The sequence below is a fragment of the Leucoraja erinacea genome, chromosome 13, assembly GCF_028641065.1.
Source record: "Leucoraja erinacea ecotype New England chromosome 13, Leri_hhj_1, whole genome shotgun sequence".
In the NCBI taxonomy this organism is placed as follows: Eukaryota; Metazoa; Chordata; class Chondrichthyes; order Rajiformes; family Rajidae; genus Leucoraja; species Leucoraja erinaceus.
Genome location: NC_073389.1, coordinates 51,954,029 through 51,966,732, shown reverse-complemented (window position 1 = coordinate 51,966,732; position 12,704 = coordinate 51,954,029). Strand labels below are relative to the sequence as shown.

The 12,704-nt window shown below is 44.7% G+C and overlaps 1 protein-coding gene across 6 annotated transcripts in view; it reads left to right on the top strand.

The window, feature by feature from the left end:
* LOC129703041 (amyloid-beta precursor protein-like) overlaps nucleotides 1-12,704 on the top strand; it is a 162,891-nt gene that overhangs the window by 95,128 nt on the left and 55,059 nt on the right. The gene's annotated exons all lie outside the window — the stretch shown is intronic.

The window sequence follows — 12,704 nt, the reverse complement described above, 5'->3', positions numbered from 1 at the left end:
CATGACTTCATGAAGAATGACAAACTGCCTTGCTGTCTGCCTTGGGGGTCATCACTGGGGTCCTGTTCAACCATTTCCAGTGGCAAAGATCTCTCAACTCCCAGGTGTTCTACTGTTAAGTTACATCTGCCACATTAAAGCTGGCCGAAGCATTATTTATGGTAGTCTGCACACACGTTATAAATCCACATTGATCAAAGCCAGAAGAGATTGCCATACAGAAGCACGAAGTGAAAATCTTCAACTGGTCGCTTTTTGCAAGAACCAGTTACAATAAGAAAGATGCATTTATATAACACCTTTGTGCACAGAATGCACCACAGCCGGTGAAGAACTTTGCACGGCAGTGGATCTTGAACATGAGCTGCAGCACAATCGAATAATGGAATGAGACTCCACAGAAGGCCAAGTCTGAGGAAGAGTCCTGACCTGAAGCGTCACCTATCTATTTTCTACAGAGATGCTGCCTGACCCGCTGAGTTACTCCAGCATTTTTGCAGTTCCTTGATTCTACCCTACAGGAAGCTGCCATTTGATCAACGTCATTAATGGCTCTTCAGAACGTGTTCTTTCCACCAAACCGCTGTTAAATTCTACAACTTTTAAGTTCCAATTGAGCCTCCTTCCTTTCAGAGAATGCATTCTGGATTGCAAAACGCTGACTTCCACGTCACATGCTTGTGCTCAATCGCTTTCAATCTAAGTACTCTGGTTGATGAGCAGATAATCCGTTTCTGGGATGTTAATTGATTAAAGAACTCTTTTGGCCGTCCATGAAATTATGCCTTGAGATCTCTTATGTCCACCTGAGAAGGCTTGGGCGCCGAGAATCATTTCAAGGGCTACTTACAAGTGATAATTCTTTTGGCGTTTACTGCTCTTTACATCTTGTGGGATCATACTGATGATTAAAATTGTGTGCGTAGAAATGTTAATTAGCGCAGCACATTAAACTGCAAATAGTAATGTGGTAATTGTGTTTGCAGCCTGTGCATGTGGAAACTGACCTTGTGACTGACTGGCGCCAGCCCAAAACTGGTATCCCAGAATATATCTGATGCAAATACACTAATTACAGGGTAATAAAGCTATTCACAGCCCTGGAATAATATGTACTTTTCATGCTGCATAATTAATTCTACCCATGGAAAGAATACCATTTGCAGTAATCCAAAGTGCTTTAAATTTCCTTGAACAGACTTCAGTTAAAATAATGCAATTTAAAATAACGTCTAAACAATTACTAGCTAATTAAATGCCCTTGTGTGGAATCTTGCTCCATTCTAGCAGTTTCTGCACTGTTAGTGCCATCTTCCATTGCGATGTAGCTGTTGGATAATTGGATTAGAGCTGCCATCCAAGACTAGGTGTTTGAACTAATCATTGTGTGTCTTATTTCGGATGGATTTGATGATGCACTTCAACCATATTGAGGTAGCAGTTCCTTTCATGTTCAGTTCAGTTTACTGTCACGTGTATCGAGGTACAGTGACAAGCTTTTGTTGCGTGCTGTCCAGTCAGCGGAAAGACAATACATGATTACAATCGAGCCATTTACAGTGTATAGATGTACAATAACGGAATAACATTTAGTGCAAGGTAAACCCAGAGAAGTCTAATCAAGGATAGTCCTAGGGTCACCAAAGAGGTAGATAGTAGTTCAGCACTGCTCTCTGGTTGTGGTAGGATGATTCAGTTGCCTGACAACAGCTGGGATGAAACTGTCCCTGAATCTCTATATCTATTGCCTGATGGGAGAGGGGAGAAGAGGGAGTGGCCAGGGTGAGACTCGTCCTTGATGATGCTGCTGGCCTTGCCGAGGCAGCGTGAGATTTCAATGGAGTCAATAGAAGGGAGGTTGGTTTGTGAGACGGTCTGGGCTACGTCCACAATACGCTGCAATTCCTTGCTGTCTTGGATGAAGCTGTTCCCAAACCAAGCTGTGGTGTATCCCGATAAAGTGCTTTCCGAATATGTCTGAAAAATGCGATGCAATTCCCACCTTAAATTGGAATCAACTATCCCACTTCCAGAAATGCAAACTGTGGTTGGTAGAAGTCACTGTGGATATGTTCAGATTGGTGTCTATTCTTTTATAATGAATATCAATGTGATTTGTGAGGGACCCTCTATTTTGTTAGGTGATGATTCCTTCTGCTGTTGTACAGGGCCCTAGTGAGGCCACACCTGGAGTATTGTGTGCAGTTTTGGTCTCCATTTGAGGAAGGAAATTCTTGCTATTGAGGGAATGCAGCATAGGTTCACCAGGTTAATTCCCGGGATGGCGGGACTGTCATATGTTGATAGAGTGGAGCGGTTGGGCTTGTATACTCTGGAATTTAAAAGGATGAGAGAGGATCTTATTGAAACATATAAGATTATTAAGGGTTTGAACACGCTGGAGGTAGGAAACATGTTCCCGATGTTGGGGGAGTACAGAACCGGGGGCCACAGTTTAAGAATAAGGTGTAAGCCATTTAGAACGGAGATGAGGAAATACCTTTTCACGCAAAGTTGTGATTCAGTGGAATTCTCTGCCTCAGAGGGCGGTGGAGGCCGGTTCTCTGGATGCTTTCAAGAGAGAGTTGGATAGAGCTCTTAAAGATAGTGGAGTCAGGGGATATAGGGAGAAGGCAGGAACGGGGTACTGATTGTAGATGATCAGCCATGGTCACATGAATGGAGGTGATGGCTCAAAGGGCCGGATGGCCTACTCGTGCACCTATTGTCTATTGTCTAACCGGAATTATGGAAACAAGGAACTGCAGATGTTGGTTTACAAAGAAAGAAGCAAAATACTGGAGTCATTCCAGCTGTTTTCAGGCAACTGAACCATCCTATCAATAGCTTGAGAATGGCCCTGAGCTACTACCTACTTCACTGGAGACCCTCAGACTATCTTTAATTGGAATTTACTGGACTTGATCTTGCACAAAATGTTATTCCCTCTATCATGTATCTGTACACTGTAGATGGCTGAATTGTAATCATGTATTGTCTTTCCGCTGACTGGTGAGCAAGCAGCAAGAGCTTCCCCCTGTACCTCGGTACACGTGACAGTAAACTGAACTAATTCAACAGGCCAGAAGGCATCTCTGGAGAACATGGGTAGGTGACATTTTGGGTACAGGCTGAAGAAGGATCCCAACCCGAAATGTCACTTATCCATGTTCTCGAAGAATGCTGCCTGTCCTGCTGAGTTACTCCCAACAACATTTTTATAAAACTGGAATTATAGGCTGCGCCAAGAAGAATTCCTGTCCTTATTTCAGTTTGCAAAATGCTACCTAGAGCGCCAAGAGACAATTTCAAGCTACACTAGTGACGTATGGATACTCAATAGATTTGGCAGGGCTTGCATGCCATCAAGTCTACGAGGCAAAACCAGGCAGCAAATATGGAAGAATGCATCAGTTGAGCTCAATGTTTTTTGAGCCCAGAGCTTTGATAGGAAAGCATCTCTGGATACTTTCAAGAGAGAGCTTTATAGGGCTCTTAAAGATAGTGGAGTCAGGGGATATGGGGAGAAGGCAGGAACGGGGTACTGATTGGGGATGATCAGCCATGATCACATTGAATGGCGGTGCTGGCTCGAATGGCCTACTCCTGCACCTATTGTCTATTGCATAGGAGAAGGCAGCGCCCTATCATCAGTGATCCCCACCTTCTGGGCCTGGCTATTCCCTCTTCTCACTGCTACCGTTGGGCAGGAGGTAAAGAAGCCTGAAGTCCCACACCAGGTTCTGGAACAGCTACTCTACTGATGCAGGGTTCTTGAACCAACCTGCACAATCCAAATCCTACTTTGACAACAGAACACTACAGTCCACCTCTAAAACCACCATGGACTTTGCATTTTGTCTGCTGTTTTTGCTTTAATGCCTTTTGTTTTGCACAGTCTTGTAGGAATGTGTAATTTATGTATCATTTGCTTGTCTGTTTATCTAAGTCTGTGCCTATGATGCAGCTGCAAGCAGGATGTTTAATTGTACCTGTACCTTGCTGTACTTCTGCATATGACAATAAATTTGACTTGACTATGAGTTGTTACTGGATTTCTTTAAATTTGAGTCCTTTGATTGCCTGGAATGGTGATTAGACTAAATGGCGATGTTGAACCCGTTGCATCTTTGTAAAACAAAAATGCTGGAAACATTGGGTGTCTGTCACGGTGGCGCAGCGGTAGAGCTGCTGCCTTACAGCGAATGCAGCGCCGGAGACCCGGGTTTGATCCCGACCACGGGTGCTGTGGAATTCTCTACCTCAGAGGGCGGTGGAGGCCGGTTCTCTGGATACTTTCAAGAGAGAGCTAGATAGGGCTCTTAAAGATGGCAGAATCAGGGGATATGGGGAGAAGGCAGGACGGGGTACTGATTGGGGATGATCAGCCATGATCACATTGAATGGCGGTGCTGGTTCGAAGGGCTGAATGGCCTACTCCTGCACCTATTGTCTATTGAGTTTGTACATTCTCCCTGTGATCTGCGTGGCTTCTCTCCGAGATCTTCGGTTTCCTCCCACACTCCAAAGACGTACAGGTTTGTAGGTTAATTGGCTTGGTAAATGTAATAAAATGTCCCTAGTGGGTGTAGGATAGTGTTAATGTGCGGGGATCGCTGGTCGGCACAGACCCGGTGGACCGAAGGTCATGTTTCCGCGCTGTATCTCTAAACTAAACTAAAACTAAAACGAAACTGAGGGTCAGGCAACAACACCGAAGGGCAGAAACGGTTAATGATTCTGGTCCAGGACATCTTGTCAGATCTGGAAAACAGGAAAGCAGATTATTTTTCAGAAGGCGAGGAGAGCTAGGTGGAATAAAGGGAATATATCTAACAGGTTGATAGCAAATAAGTTCACGGGGTAATGACTAGCACTTTGCGTAATATCTTGTAAATGACCCTCACAAAAAAAATAAAAGGTGTCTTTTTGATTTTCTTAAATCTCCTCAGCATCTACAATTTTGATTTTCTTAAATCTTATTAATGTGTGCTGGAGATATTGTAATTGAGAATTGCCAATCTAGGTTTCAATATTAAATCTTTCATCTCGTGGACTAATGGCTACAAATCGAGCTGTAAACTGGAATCATCAGATGACAGCCTCATTCTAATCAGGGGGAATGAGACGCCATGGGAGTGCAGTGCTTTTCACCGCCCCCCTCCCTTCCTTCAGCTAATCTGTGTGAAGGCTGTGAGCACATTTCACCTGAGTGCATTTGCAGCAATGCAGATGTTTTGATTTGGCAAAATGTGTGAACTAAATTAAACGGGGAAAAATGACTTGCCTTTTTTCCTCTCTAATTCTGACGGTGCAGAACCTGAAATGTTAACTGTTTCACTTTCCACAGCTCTGCCTGATCCGAATATTAGCAATGTTGTTTTTTATTTCAAATTCTAAGCATCTGCAGTCTTTTGATTTACATTATTGGGGAGAGGTTTGAGGGGGGTGGGGAGGATAGAGGTGCTTCGCTGGTAGGGTTGCCAACTGTCCCGTATTAGCCGGGACATCCCGTATATTGAGCTAAATTGGTTTATCCCATACGGGTCCGCCCTTGTCCCGTATTTGACTGCTACTACCTCACCCGTCCCGACGTAGTGCAGCCCATGGAGTGCAGCAGCGCCTCGCTCGTGGCCCCGTCGGTCGGCAGCCCGGCCAGCTGTCCGACCTTCGGACCTTCGCTTACGGCTGACACCACCACCACCCTCCTTCTCATCGGTTCATGAGTTGGATGGGGCGCCGGACTTTGCGCGTGACATCGCGCGGCCCGCGCCAAAACTCCTCAGCTGGCCCGCCGGCTGGGCTTTGTGTGCAGTCCAGCACCCGGGCCAACTCATCATTCACCCAGCCAAGTCTGAGTCGGCCGACGAATTGCCGTCGGGAATTTGACCCTTATTTTGACCTTTTGTCCCTTATTTGGGAGTGAGAAAGTTGGCGACCCTCTTCGCTGGTGTTTTTTCCGGATTGCATTACTATGAGACGCCAAATCCCAAAACACAAAATTTTGTAATATTGGGAATGATCGTGAAAGAAATGACTGGAAGGTAGGCAATATCTAAGATATTTAGAACTAGTTTTGGTTTTTTAAAATAAGATCAGAAAATGCTGCAAATACCCAGTCAGTCAGTGTCTGTCATAAAAGTTACAGCTAATGTTTTAGGTCCTAAACCCTCTGTCATTTTGAATTATAATGTGGAGCAAAGTAAAAAAAAAACTTGAATCATATTATTAATTAGATTTAGTCTTTTACTATTGGAACTAAATAAAAATTACAGCTATTCAAATTAATTTATAGATGTGAAAGTACATGGAGTTCCAGATGGTGGGATCTTAAGCTAAAAGCAAACTGCTAGTCAAACAGCAGCATCCGAGAAGGGAAATGGACATTGATTTCAGGTCTTAGCCTGAGGAAGTGTCAACTGACCGTTTCCCTTCACAGATGCTTCCTATAGCAGTTTTTTTTTTTGCTCAACTTGCAGATGGATAGACTCCATAGAGCAGGTGACAGATATCCTGTGACACCGAGGAGTTGGTGGGCAATACTCTCATGTGCGGCATGAGTTTTTTTCCAGCACTCTGCGTTTGTTTAAGCAGCAACATTTAGTTTAGTTTAGAAATAAAGCACGCAAACAGGCCCTTCGGCCCACCGAGTCCGTACCGGCCAGCGATCCCCACACACTAACACTATCCTCAACACACTAGGGATAATTTAGCCTGCAAACCTGTACATGTTGGGAGTGTGGGAGGAAACCAGAGCATCCGGAGAAAACCCACGCAGGCCACGGGGAGAACGCACAAACTCCATACAGGCAGCACCTGTAGTCGGGATCGAACGAAATGCAACTAATGCATTTCGTTGTCTCTGTACTGTACACTGACAATGACAATTAAAATTGAATCTGAATCTGAATCTGAACCCGAGTCTCTGGTGCTGTGAGGCAGCATCTCTGCCGCAGCCCCATCTTGCCGCCCAATTCTGCTGGTCAGACTCCTCTCGGAACTGAGGAGACCCCGAACTGCAATGGAGATGGAGAAAGTTTGCTGAACACTTCGACGAGGGCAGTCATACCCCTTAAATTATTGAACAGGGAGGTTGCATAAAAGCCCCTTAACAATAGCTGGAAGAAACTGCAGGTGCTGGTGTGTACAGAAGAAAACGCAAAATACTGGAGTAATCAGCGGGTCAGGCAGCATCTCTCGAGAAAAGGAATAGGTGAGGTTTCGGCTTGAAACCCTTCTTCAGACAAAATAGCTGTATTTTTAGGATGATGCAAATGATATCAAAGATTCAAAAGCTTGTAGGTGAGAAGCTGTATTAAAAATGGTAATTTAATTTCCATTTGGATCAAATTTGGAAAGGTATTCTTAAGGACAAGTTTGTGGAATGTGCTTGGGACAGCTTAGACTAATATGTAGTGGGATCAACTAGTGAACTGCATAGATCGGGTCATGTGGAATGAGACAGGATTAAATAATCATCTTGCAGCTGTAGTCCTTTGGGAAAGAATGATCACAAATCCTAGAATTTCATATTCAATTTAAGACTGAGTTACTTTAGTTCTGAACTTAAATCCTCAAAAGCATTTATAACTGTTTGAAGGGACCATCAGCGAAGAGCTGAGGAATAGATTAAACAGAATAGTATAAGAAACATGTTCAATTATTAAGGGATTGGACGAGCTAGAAGCAGGAAACATGTCCCATAGTTTGGGGAGTCCAGAACCAGGGGCCACAGTTTAAGAATAAGGGATAGGCCATTTAGAACTGAGATGAGGAAAAACTTGTTCACACAGAGTTGTGAATGTGGAATTCTCTGCCCCAGTAGGCAGTGGAGGCTGATTCACTGGATAAATTCAAAAGAGAGTTAGATAGAGCTCTTTGGGCTAGCGGAATCAAGGGGTATGGGGAGAAGGCGGGAATGGGGTACTGATTGGGGATGATCAGCCATGATCACATAGAATGGCGGTGCTGGCTCAAAGGGCTGAATTGCCCACTCCTGCACCTATTGTCCATGTATCTATGTAAGATATTTAAGGACATATTTCATAATTTTCAAATATTTATACCGTTGAGCCGATTGAATACTAAGATTGATTTGTGTAGGAAGGAACTGCAGATGCTGAAGAAGCGTCTCGACCCGAAAACGTCACCCATTCCTTCTCTCCAAAGATGCTGCCTATCCCGCTGAGTTACTCCAACATTTTGTGTGTATCTAAGACTGATTTACCCATTGCAAACTAAGGGAATTAAATATGGGTTCACATTGAGGGAAAATAAATAAGAAGTGTAAAAGTTGATGGCTGGCCAGAAGATTGAGAACCTTTTGGAAGTCAACAAATCTATTTTCTCCCTTTTTATGTGACTGTAAACCTGCTAGGAATATAAAAACAAGAACTTCTGAATAAAGGGAGCAGCCAAACATTGATCCCTTGGAGAATATTCCCCATCGTTCCAGCTATTGAACTTAAGTTTGAATTAATTGTATCTATATATGGTATATCTGATCTATTTAGAGTGCATGCAAAACAAAGCTGTTCACTGTACCTCTGTACATGTGGCAATAAACCTAAACTTAGGTTTTACACTTGTACTCAAATTCTCTTGCAATAAAGGCATTCATGTGATTTTCGCTTCCAAACTGCATGAGGTAAATGAACGTTAGATTTGTGTGGGGCACCCATGTCAATAGACAATAGGTGCAGGAGTAGGCCATTCAGCCCTTCGAGCCAGCACCGCCATTCAATGTGATCATGGCTGATCATCCCCAATAAGTACCCCGTTCCTGCCTACTCCCCATATCCCCTGACTCCGCAATCTTTAAGAGCTCTAAATAGCTCTCTCTTGAAAAATGAACGTTAGAACCGGCCATCCACCGCCCTCTGAGGAGTAGAGAATTCCACAGCACCCATGTGATCGGGATCAAAAGTACCCCGTTCTCCGGCGCTGCATTCCCTGACTGCTAAGGCAGCAGCTCTATCTAGCTCTCTCTTGAAAGCATCCAGAGAACCGGCCTCCACAGCCTTCTGAGGTAAAAAAATCCCAGACTCACCACTCTCTGTGTGAAAAAGTGTTTCCTTCAGTCTGTTCTAAATGCCTTACTCCTTATTCTTAAACTGTGGCCCCTGGTTCCGGATTCCCCCAACATCGGGAATATGTTTCCTGCCTCTAGCGTGTCCAAACCATTAATAATCTTACATGTTTCAATAAGATACCCTCTCATCCTTCTAAGGAAATAGGCAACGTTTCGGGCCAAAACCCTTCTTCAGACTGACCTTAGCTGTTTGCTGTTTGTTGGGTGAAAATGAGAAGCAGGTGCAACTTGGGTGGGAGAGGGACAGAGAGAGCGGGAATGCCGGGCCTACCTGAAGTGAGAGAAATGCATATCATACCTCCGGGATGTAAGCTGCCCAAGCAGAATTTGAGATGCAGTTCCTCCAATTTGCGTTTAGCCTCACTCTGACAATGGAGGAAACTGAGGACAGAAAGGTCTGTGTATTAAAGGATGTAGGGCAATGAACTTGGATCACAGTTAATATAAATGAAGGAGCAGATTTGGGTACGTGACCTACTTCTATTATTTGTGGAAAGTTAGAAGTTTATAGCCTAGTGAAGCAGGTCTGTTGCAGTCGGGAATGATCTCTGCCCTGAGTATGTCTGAAGATGTTTCACAGGATGGTGTTTAATCGCTGTTTCCATCATTGGGTCAGAAACGGGAAGTTTTCCAATGATTGCAGTCATCTGTTCTGTTTGGCGGCACTGGGCCTGTACTCGCTGGAGTTTAGAAGGATAAGGGGGGGACTTCGTTGAAGCTTACCAAAGAGAGAAAGGCTTGGATAGAGTGGATGTGGAGAGGATGTTTCCACTAGTTGGAGAGTCTAGGACCAGAGGTCTTAGTCTCAGTATTAAGGGACCATCCTTTGGGAAGGAGATGAGGAGGAATTTCTTTAGTCAGAGGGTGGTGAATCTGTGGAATTATTTGCCACAGAGGGCTGTGGAGGCCAGGTCAATGGATGTTTTTAAGGCAGAGATAGATTCTTAATTACTACGGGTGTCAGGGGTTATGGGGAGAAGGCAGGAGAATGGGGTTAGGAGGGAGAGATAGATCAGCCACGATTGAATGGCGGAGTAGACTTGATGGGCCGAATGGCCTAATCCTGCTCCTACCCTAGTGACCTGTTCTTAATTCCTAATATAATGAAGCGATCTCTGTCTATCTTTTAGATATATCAGGAATTGGTTGATGGGTTACACAAACACCACACAAGCCAAACAATGAGCAAAGCAAAATGCTGGATGAATCAAAGTGTGAGCTTCTCTAAGACTAAATCTGTTATTATTCAATTATTATTAAATTGTTGAAGACATTAGCAACGCAGTGGTGCTGGTTTCCGACAGGCACGGTGAAGGATGCACCACACATCTCTGTCCGCCATGCATCTGGCAAGCTCCTCTTTTGTCTCTACACATGCGTCTTCCATCAACGTAAATCTAGATCTCGTATAATAATTCAACGATAATTCATTGTGACGTGTACCTAGGTGCAGTGAAATTCTTTGTTTCTGCACACAATCCAGTAGAATCAAACAGCAGACGGCACCTCAGCACCTTACAGGGAGTTGCCACTCTTCTTGCTATTGAGCGAGTGCAGCGTAGGTTTACAAGGTTAATTCCCGGGATGGCGGGATTGTCGTATGCTGAGAGAATGGAGCAGCTGGGCTTGTACACTCTGGAGTTTAGAAGGATAAGAGGGGATCTCATTGAAACATATAAGATTGTTAAGGGTTTGAACACGCTAGAGGCAGGAAACATGTTCCCGATGTTGGGTCAGGTAAATGCACAGAGTCTCTTGCCCAGAGTAGGTGAATCGAAGACCGGAGGACATAAGCTTAAGGTGAAGAGGAAAAGATTTCATAGAAATGTGAGGGGAAACTTTTTCACACAAAGGGTGGTGGATGTATGGAACAAGCTGCCAGAGGAGGTAGTTGAGGCTGGGACTATCCCAACGTTTAAGACGCTGTTAGACAGATACATGGATAGGACAGGTTTGGAGGGATATGGACCAATTGAGCTGAAGACCGCCGATAAAACATCTCAGAGCTGCGGGTCTGTGGAGCGGCCAGCTGCGGGCGGCGGCGCTGAACTTTTCACCGGGAGTCTGGGATCTCGCGACGAGATCGCCAGTAGTGGAGCTCCATCCGGCGCGGCCTTGTTGGCTTCGGAAGTCGCGGTCTCGAGTAAGGAGGCGGCCGTTCCAGGGGTCCGATGCCGCTGAGAGGATTCTCCCGACGCCGGAGCACCATCAACCCGCGAGAACGGCCTGGAACATCGGGCCTCCGTAGAGGCAACTGCAGAGGCCTCAATAGGCCGGACTGTGGGTGGACATGGGATGGGGACTGGACGCTGTGCCTTCCCTCATAATGGAAACCATTGTGGGGGGGTGTCTTTTATGTTAAAGTTCTTAATTATTGTCATGTTTGTATTCTTTTTTTATGTGCTGCATTGGCAATAAGAATTTCACTACACCTAGGTGTATTTGACTAATAAAGATACCTTTGAACCTTTGAATTGCAGGCAGGTGGGACTAGTGTAGCTGGGACATGTTGGCCGGTGTGGGCAAGTTGGGCCGAAGGGCCTGTTTCCACACTGTATCACTTTATGACTTCATGAGATATATAAGGATATTGTCAGGGCTTTGCGTGTGGGGTAGGGTGGGGGAGGGGAATCTGAGCAACAAGGAGAGGTGGGCAGGCTGGGACTTTATTCCTTGGCGCACAGGAGGCTGTGGAGTGATCTAGACGTGTATAACATCATGAGGGGAATGCAGTCTTTTAACCAGGGTAGAGAAATCAAAAACAAGAGGACATATGCTTAAGATCAGATGGGCAAGATTTAATACCTACCTGAGGGCAACGTATTCAGTGCATGGGACAAACTGATTGGGGAGGTAGTTACTATAAGATCGTCAATTGTCATCTTTTTAAATGATGTTCTAGAACGTACTATAACATTACTTGGATAGGGAAGGTTTGGAGCGATAAGGGCCAAGCACGGGCCAAACGGGACTAGCTTAGATGGGGCATCTTCGATGACATGGACAAGTTGTGCCTAAGGGCCTGTTTCCATTTCTGTATGACTTATAACATTCAAAAGACATTTGAACAGGTGCATGGATAAGAAAGGTTTTGAGGAATGTGGGTCAAGTGTTGGCAAATGGGACCAGGGTGATGGGCACCTTGGCATGTGATGAATAGAGCCGAAGGGCCTCCTTCTACGCTGCAAGATTCTGACTAATTTATACGACTCCAGCAACATCAAGGGCAAAACGGCCCATTTAATTGATACTGAATTGCATCTTAATAGCCCTGTCCCACAGTGCGAGTTTATTCCAAGAGCTCTCCCGAGTTTAAAAAAAATTGAACTCGTGGTAAGCACGGAAAATGAACGTAGTGGGTACGTTGGAGCTCCGGGACGTATCTTAGTGCTAACGGCAGGTGCTCGGGAAGACTCGCTAATAGAATACAATAGGTTTATTGTCATTGCACAGTACCATGCAACAAAATTCCATTGCATCTCCTTCGGTTTAAAAAGAACAAAACACAACAGCCATTGACTCACATATACACAAATCAGTAAAGAAAATAATAACTGGGTATTAAATATATTTTAAAAGAATATTGCGCATTATCTTGGCAGGTAAGCGCAGG